This window comes from Macrosteles quadrilineatus, unplaced genomic scaffold, assembly GCF_028750875.1.
Source record: "Macrosteles quadrilineatus isolate MER2022 unplaced genomic scaffold, UCM_ALF_1.0 Scaffold_3__2_contigs__length_128488019, whole genome shotgun sequence".
NCBI classification, from domain to species: Eukaryota; Metazoa; Arthropoda; class Insecta; order Hemiptera; family Cicadellidae; genus Macrosteles; species Macrosteles quadrilineatus.
The window spans coordinates 62,551,521-62,560,374 of NW_026542596.1; the positions used below are offsets into that span (position 1 = coordinate 62,551,521).

An 8,854-nucleotide genomic window follows, 5' to 3' on the forward strand; every position below is an offset into this window, starting at 1 on the left:
GTCCGCATGGTATCACCCATTGTCGCCAGTACGTTTACAAATTTCAGTCTTTATTTTAATAGCACCAAATAACCATTAACTACCAGATTTTCTGCATAACATCTCTGTCACAATTTTATAATTAACATGTTTTTCTTCTCACTTTTAATTTCTGACAACAGCTGGAGTTGCATAACCATGTTTGTGTCCCATGTTAATCTTAAGGAGAAATACAAAACTTTAAAGGGCCCCAGGGCCTCACTCCCTAATTATTTCCCTAAAAAGAAAGTTTCCTGCACAACTTCACTTTACGCTCTTTCCAATGACACCAAAAACATGTCAATCGGTACAGTAGTTTCGGAGGAGTAATTGTCACAAAAAACCTGCTTGCGTATTAAATAAGTATAGATAATAGATATTTGGTAAAATTGAAGGAGTTAAAGGTGGCCGTGACAGAAAACTACTGCTTATAAGCATTATATAGATTAAGATTATAAATATCTGAGTACTGTATAAGCAATTCCTCTAAAACTATGACTTAGACAACCTAGCAGGAATAAACCACAATAACATTTCGTTGTTAACCGTTCAGTGAAAAAGTCTGGTTTTGTTTTCAAACGACTCTTAGCCTAATTGGTTTTTCATGCTGACAAAAACAAAGTCAATCATGATGCCCTTGACTTCATAAACTTCGGTCCCTTTGAAATAAACTTCGGTAATTTCCCTGAAACTAAAAGTGTACGGGGAAACCCAAAACATCTGACAAGGCCGCAACTCTTTAAAAGATGTAAGCCGCAAAGGACACAATCTACATTTTCGCATCGATGTATAATAACTATTATACATCGATGTATTTTCGTTCCTATGTGTTTCTTTAATTTCGGATACTGTTTCTTTGGGTTTGTCATATTTAAACCCTCATGATGCAGTGCTTCATGCTGTCTTTTGCACACCGCATTACACGTTTTGGCATGAATTTAGCTGTAAAAACACTAAAAATCCAACTGCTTTGATTAATCAGTAGTAAAAAATTATAAATCAGTTAGTAAAAAATATAACTAAAAAATATGGTAGCAGGAAAAGGACATCACAAAGGTACGGTACCAAATGTATGAAACTCAATGAAATCTCGATTTCCGGAACACTGCAATAATTTAGGCAGGCTTTTTGTTAAAACGGAAGCAAGTGAGGATTGTCTCCTGAGATAACCAGTTTGTAAGAATAGACCAGATGCTGCCTGAGGTAGACCTAGGGCTCCGGACGGGGCGGAGCCCTACAGCTGTAGGGAGCCAGGGGGCAGATGCCCTAGACGCGCGTGCCCTTCCGGCCATCTGGTATCCTTCGCACCCCCACCGTCTATTTTTACCTGATTCATAACAGGATGTCGAGGATATGGCTGTTTTTGTGCTGGGCACGAGCCCTAATGCTGCACTTACCAAAATACATTAGACGAGAGTTGGAGAGATTAGAAGTGACATTTGTTGGGCGAGGACTTTAAATCTTTCTTCGGCAGATGTCCCTGTAGTTCTAGTAACACGATTGGTAGAAGTGAAGAGTTTGTTTTTGGTTAGGTCTTGTTGTCTGATTGCCTTAAAAAATCCTCAACGCAGAGGATACGCGTCCGGTAACCGTACGTCGATTAGACGTCCGGCAATTACTGTCATAACCTAACCTAACCAACCAAACTTGCTGATAATGAAAAAATCGAATTAAGGTTAAATTCTTTCTCTATTAGAAAATTATAAATGCCAAAAATTCTAATTAAAGATGTACAGTTAAGAATAAATGGTATTCAATGCAAAATCTTCGACAAAAATTTAATGTCACCAATGGGACTCGAACCCTGGACCTCTTGCATATCAGCCGAGCATCTTATCCACTACACCACGACCACCGATGGTTGGTGATGGTATTGTTGTAGTAAAGGCGTTCCAGGTTCCCGCAACCCCATGACGTCATTGCCGGACGTCTAATCGACGTACGGTTACCGGACGCGTATCCTCTGTGAATCCTCAAACATCTTAAACAAACCAGACTTATTTAAATAACACCCTCTTCAGCAGCTGAGGACGTAGCGAACTCAACGAAAGTTGACTTTCAAACCATTTTAGAGTCTGTGGTCTATGTGCTCGTTGGGTTTGTCAGCGTAGACAATTTACAAAAACACATGGTCCGTAGATCGGACGAAGTGCGCGGTAAATTACCCGAACTGAACAACGGTTTTCAAAATAAATTTGCACAATTCACAAACTTTCCTCAGTTTTTGTAAGTCTATTCATGGTTGGGGTCGGCAACTTTTAGCAGTTTTGAAACAAAAAAAGGGGTTTAAGCTTATTTTAGTTGTCAAAAGCACTTCGAATAAAAACAATTTATCAGTAAAATTTATTTAAATATTAGCAGAAAATTAGTGAAACTAACAATTATTGACAACAGGTCGAAACATAGTAATATGTTGGTATGTTAGTCATCTAAGAAACGTGATCAATAGTTCCATGGTGTATTAACATTATTTTTGTTATTAGAATTATGACCAAATTCTCTTGTACAACATTTAGACCTATAGCAATGAATACGGTTGTATTCAAAGCTTATAGTTTATAACAGTTTAATTTGGTTTTTAAGTACTTAAAAGCAAATCAAATTTTATTGTCAATAAAATAATAAGACACAATTAATTTGAATATGCTACTGAGACACAAAAAAAAATATTTTTGTTTCAAATTACTGTAGAAGAATAGGCAGATTTTTGTCTGCCGTGCTGTTTAGTATTTGCCAGGAGAAAATATTTGTATATTAGCTAGTACAGCATATTTTTTTCTCTAGCCTAGGAACCAGGGGGGGGGGGCAAATGCCCCCCCCCCCAAATGACGCCCAGTGTCTTTAGCAATGCTACCCACACAACAAAACCACACAAAAAAAATCACCCTTTTTAACTTAAAAATACGACTATTGAAATGACATAAGATAAACATTAAACAGCTGTTTCATTTTAATTTGTTGTGTTTAGCAATGCTACCAACTCAAAAACCACACAACAAAAATAATCACCCTTTATAACTTAAATACGACTTTGTAGCGTTACCAAATTCCCAAGGTTTGCCAGAAAAGTGGAGCAGAGAGCTAAATTGTGCCGACTCTGTTGTGTTTTTCCCGTGAGACCTGGAATTTGTAGGCTTTGATCGTTCTGGTTGGCTTCTGGCCGCATTCAGATGGTTCCCAGAAGGGCACAATGGACCAGGTGGGGCGGCATCTGCTGGGCCTAGACACCCGCAACTACCCTCGACCTTGTAGGGCAATCGTAACGCTTCATGCGACTAATAAAATATGTTTAAAGTAGCGAAGAAATATTTATTTAGAGCTAGATATACGTAAATACGCTAAAATTTGTCAATTTCACCTAGGCTCGATCCGACGACGCTAGTATTGGCGCTATACCATGGATGAAGTAATGTAATATTACTTCATATATGTTATGATGAACTACCAATTCAGTACCAGTGAGTAAACTAGCCCTGCGGGAACCGAGCATTTTTTGAAGACGCTAGGCACTAGCCAGGAATTGTTTTTCACATTACCTCAGGCTACACAAGGGGTTGCGGCATTATCACTTAGATGAAATCCATTGGTGATTTGGCGGGATTTGAACCCGGGACCTCAGGGACCGAAGTCTCGCGCTCTAACTCCATGGGAACCGAGCATTAGAAACTCTGCTAGAAAATACTCGTTTGAATTAATCAGAAAAAAATATCTAGCCGCACTTGTAAACGAACAATAAAGTTGTCTTCAGCTTATCCATCAGTATGATAAACATGAAACGAATAAAAAAGTGCATCTATGGTGATATGTACCATGATTATATAAACTATGTTTGTGTATAGTCAATGAATGTAATGTTTCGATAAACTCGCTGTCGTTTATAATATTGCAAAGTGTGGTTGATAATGGTATCAACGGAAATCGTGTTTCAAACGTTAAGATTGTCGGTCAGTCGGTGTTATAGAATTATTTTTAAAGACAATGTCTCACCACGGAGATTTACTTGTTTCCTTCTGATTGTGGAATAAAGGTAATCATCTTAATAAACAAGGAATCAGTAATATTATCAGTATAAATACATAATTACATTTACATCCTTTGTTTGATAACGTTTTCCTACAGTTACCTGACAAAATGGGCTCCCTTGCACTGATTATTGTACGCCAAGTAGCTAATTGCTGTATTTAATCACTTTTGCCGCACTCTAATTTTTGCCGCACTCCAGTATTCCAACCAAACAACACAAAACAGAGTGTTTTTATTAGACACGAAATACGTGCACGCTTGAAAATAAGCTGGCAACACTTTTAAAGATATTACGACTATGATCGCTGATGCAGCATTTCCCATTTCGTTCAATGTTTGGATTTAACCTAACCTAAAAACGTGTTCTACAGTGTTTGAAAGACTAATTATATAATTTTTAGTAACTGTAGGAAAAATATAATGTGTAACACGAGTGCAAAGTGCCTTTGTTGCACTCGAGAAACTTTCAACACTTGCGGGCGGCTCGTGCGTAAACATATCTCTCATGTGCAGCAAAGTCCGAAATTAACTACTTTAAAAATGAAATTTCCACTTTAATGAAATATTGAATCATAGAATAACTGATTTATTAACTAAATTCAATATCCCACCCTTTCCTTAGGGGAAAAATAACACTGAACAGCGCTGCAAATGTTTGGCAAGGGTTGATAACAGTCATAAAATTATCATAACACCGCAGGCTAAAGTCGACAGGGCAGCCGCAAATCTCCCCCACGTGCCGTGAGAATAGTTTAATTACATACAGAATCTAGTTAGCAACCCCTGGGGAAGTAACCGCTACATCGGCGCACTTGCTCCCACGATTTGAGACATCAATGACGTCAGCAGGCAAGCGGCAGCCACTGCCTTCTATTGTGTCGTTGATTCATGATCATTTATCGACTACACTTGCTCCCAGGCCCGTTGGTCTTGTACAAATATAATTATATCGAGGGAGCGTGCGCGCTAACGAATACATTCTGGAGGGAAGGGCGCCCTCGCCCTTGCATTGTACCGGTTTCCCACGCCCTCCGCCAGGAGTGACAGTTGTTACGCTAAAGCCCGTGAGATTCTTCACTGTCGAGGATCACATCCTTTAATGGGTCTGCATCTTTTTACACTATGTTTTTGCCGCCTTTGGACAAGTGAATTTCTTGCGTGGAAGACACTATTATCTCACTTGCACTAAGGTTGAAGTGTCACACGATTGAAATGTGTTTGTATAATTTCGTAAGATTTTTACAGCTGATTTCAGACTCTTTGTGGGTGTGTACTAATTTACATACACAAAATTAAAATGTCAAATTTTGAAAATACCACATGGTAAAAGTCTTTGGAATCGTTATACACTCAAGAAGTTTTTTTGTAAATGTATCTAATGCCACAGAATAACGAGTGAGGCTGAGACAACATTTCTGTCTCACCATTATTATACGCAGAAACTTTAAGCTCTGATAAAATAACGAAGGTCTGGCACTCATGGGCTCTTGTTCTAATAGCCTAGCATGCACGGTAGAAAAGAAAGCACCTATATATAACAGTAAAACATAGAGGTAATATACGTTTCTTAAAACTAACAAAAAGTATTTATGTCGTGATTAGTTTCGATAACTGGGTAATGGAACCCTAACCAGTCGCAAAATGGTTAGTACGGTCACGGTAATTAAGCGTTGATTATGCCCTTTTTGTAGAATATGTAAATCAATCGCACCTTAAGGAGGATTACCACCACATATACTTACACAAGGCTAATAATAGTGGTTTTTTTTTAATGTTCATCAGAAACAAATTTAGGGTTAAGTTCTGTCAATGGGATGCCTTTACTTAAGACTAATTTTGTTAAACCTTTACAAAATGAGCATAGACTTAGAAATAATAACTGGGTAGGGTAGGGATGCTAATTTGGCGGTTTTGACCAAGAACTAAGTTTATGTCAACACACCATTTTGTGCCTTTTCTTATTTGACGAAGACAATTTCCAATACTGTATTTCAACCGTGGAAGCCTTTTTATCAGCATTAACCAAAAAAACCAAAGCTACTTTAATAAACTAATATTTATTCTTTAGCAGTTAAACATCTGGAATCATTATTGAAAATAACATCAACAAAAGCAAACAAAGACAAATAACAAACTGTTTTTGTTTTTTTTACACAAAAGATATGTTGTACTGGGATATCTATCCTGACACATATATCATTTGATTCTGAGTTTGTTTAAATATTACAATAATTTATTTTCCATTTGAGCTTTTTAGGGACTTATGTCCCTACAAGCCACTAGTTTTTATTACTTTAGTAATATAAACAAAGATATATTTTGTGAACTATGGTTGTACCCTTTGTTTAAACAACGACAATTAATTGGTCTTTTCTATTTCAACCATCAAAACATAAAATTGTTCTATTTCTCTCTAAACAATTTTGGAGAGTCTTAAAATCCCAATAATTTAATAAATCGAAGCATTAATTATATACGGAGAAAGTTAACAAATATATTAAATTTAAAATTCCCACCTTATTATTATGGAGAATAAGTAAACTGTTATAGTTTCAATACTCGTGGATATATTTTTATTAAACTTGGCAAATATTTGGTTTTCCTATTTCACCCAAAAATTCGTAATTTCTTTCTAAACCATTTTGTAGAGCTTAAAAACAAATAATGTATTATATTGAAGAGTTGTTACGCGCTTAATGGTCAAGGAGAAAATTACTAAAACAACGTGAATTTTAAATGGAAACAAGTAGAACTTTATTCTAAAGGAGGCCTCTTCTTCCGAAATAATTGTTTAAATACATTTTTCTTCTTCCTCCTTCATAAATACAAAGTTTCATAATAAATGATTTAAGAATTAATTTCAAAAATAAAACTTTGTGTAAAAGATTGAAAATTTCAATTACATGATTTGAAAAAGTTTGAAAAATGTATTATATTGAAGAGTTGTTACGCGCTTAATGGTTAAGGAGAAAATTACTAAAACAACATGAATTTTAAATGGAAACAAGTAGAACTTTATTCTAAAGGAGGCCTCTTCTTCCGAAATAATTTTTTAAATACATTTTTCTTCTTCCTCCTTCATAAATACAAAGTTTCATAATAAATGGTTTAAGAATTAATTTCAAAAATAAAACTATGTGTAAAAGATGGAAAACTACAATTACATGATTTGAAAAAGTTTGAAAAATGTTCGTTCCTGATTTTTTGTTTATATTGGCTCATATTAACCATTTATTGAAGTGTAGGACAGTACTTTACTCATGGGACACTCCAGACACACCCTAATACTATTTTAAGCTGTATTTGTATTTTTTTTGCCAAAACTGTGAGGGCATTTGTGTTTAAACTACAATCAACGAAAATTTTGTATTTTGTTTAGGATTTTCTCCCTCGGACTCTTAATTTTGTGTTTAAAAATAGTTCAAACGTTTCTGATACTGCTTTCTCTGTTATTTCCAAAGCAACGTTCTGTGTACAGCGACCCCACCCTGTTAGTTCGAGTAAAGGTAGCACTACCATCGCAGTCGATATTTAACCCGAGAACTAACGAGTTTCGTTTAATTTATTTAACTGTTTACAAATAAGTAAAATATATAAATTGTATACTAGACGATTAAGACCACAATAATCTAATCTATATAAATAAAATTAGAGTTTTGTCTGTACATTGCTTAGAATAATGAACTTTTTGGTTATTTTTACATTTCATAGGTCAGAGAAACCGAATCAAACCTTATCTCAATTTCTGTCTGTCTGTCTGTCTGTCTGTCTGTCTGTCTATCTGTCATTCTCTTGGTAACGCTAAAATACGCACTTTATTACAACTACTCCTCAATAACTATAGCACTGTCCCGCCTGAAACTTATTTTCCAAATACTATACATATATGAGATGGTTTTAGACGTATTTCATCGAATATGAGACAGTTAGATATTTAACAGTAAACCCTTGAAAATCAAGTTTTTGTCGATTTTTGACGTGGAATTTCTGGAAGCCCATGTTAACCTTATGAGAAATGAAATTATTGAATCTTAACAGCTGTTTCAATTAAACAAGTTGGTTCTGTTCTGTGATGTTCAATAGCATTAAAGTTACAAGGATTACCAACAGGGTGCAGCACTAGCACTATTATTTCTTTTACATTTATGACAACAGCTAATTTGCAACCTGGAGGCGAGTGAGCGTAGCGAACGAGCTAACCTGAAGGCAAGTGAGCGTAGCGAACGAGCTAACCTGAAGGAAAGTGAGCGCAGCGAACGAGCTCCAACATACAGGTGAGTGAGCGTAGCGAACGAACTTCAACCAGGACGTGATTGAGCCATGCAAACGAGATCAGATAGTAAAAATAAAAGTAAGCCTACCGTTATAGGATCGACCGGCAGACACAGAGGTAATTTAACCTTTTATTGATTGTCATACCGATCCGGAACAACAAAAAACAACATAAAATGAAGCTATGTATAATAGTTTGGCCAGCATATCTTAAAATATGCAAACCAACTGCTGTTCGTTATATAAGAAGGTTTCAACTGAATATTATAAGATCCCCGTGCGTAGAACGGGTACACAGCTAGTCTTAAATAATATTTTTACAGTAAAAATATTACAGTAACATAGTAAAATATACAGCTGAAAATGCCCTCAACTCGAACGCTTGATGACAACAGATGAGCTGCATATATACCCAACCGTTTCATCTGTTCTCTGTACTTGCTTCGGCAGTACATATACTAAAATTGGAACGATACAGAGAAGATTAGCATGGCCCCTGCGCAAGGATGACACGCAAAATCGTGAAGCGTTCCACATTTTT

At 36.1% G+C, this 8,854-nt stretch overlaps 1 non-coding gene across 1 annotated transcript; it reads left to right on the top strand.

Moving 5' to 3' along the window:
* The first annotated feature begins 8,747 nt into the window (after positions 1-8,747).
* Positions 8,748-8,854, top strand: LOC128991192 (U6 spliceosomal RNA). The gene has a single exon (XR_008490614.1). It is a non-coding gene; the product is annotated as a U6 spliceosomal RNA (small nuclear RNA).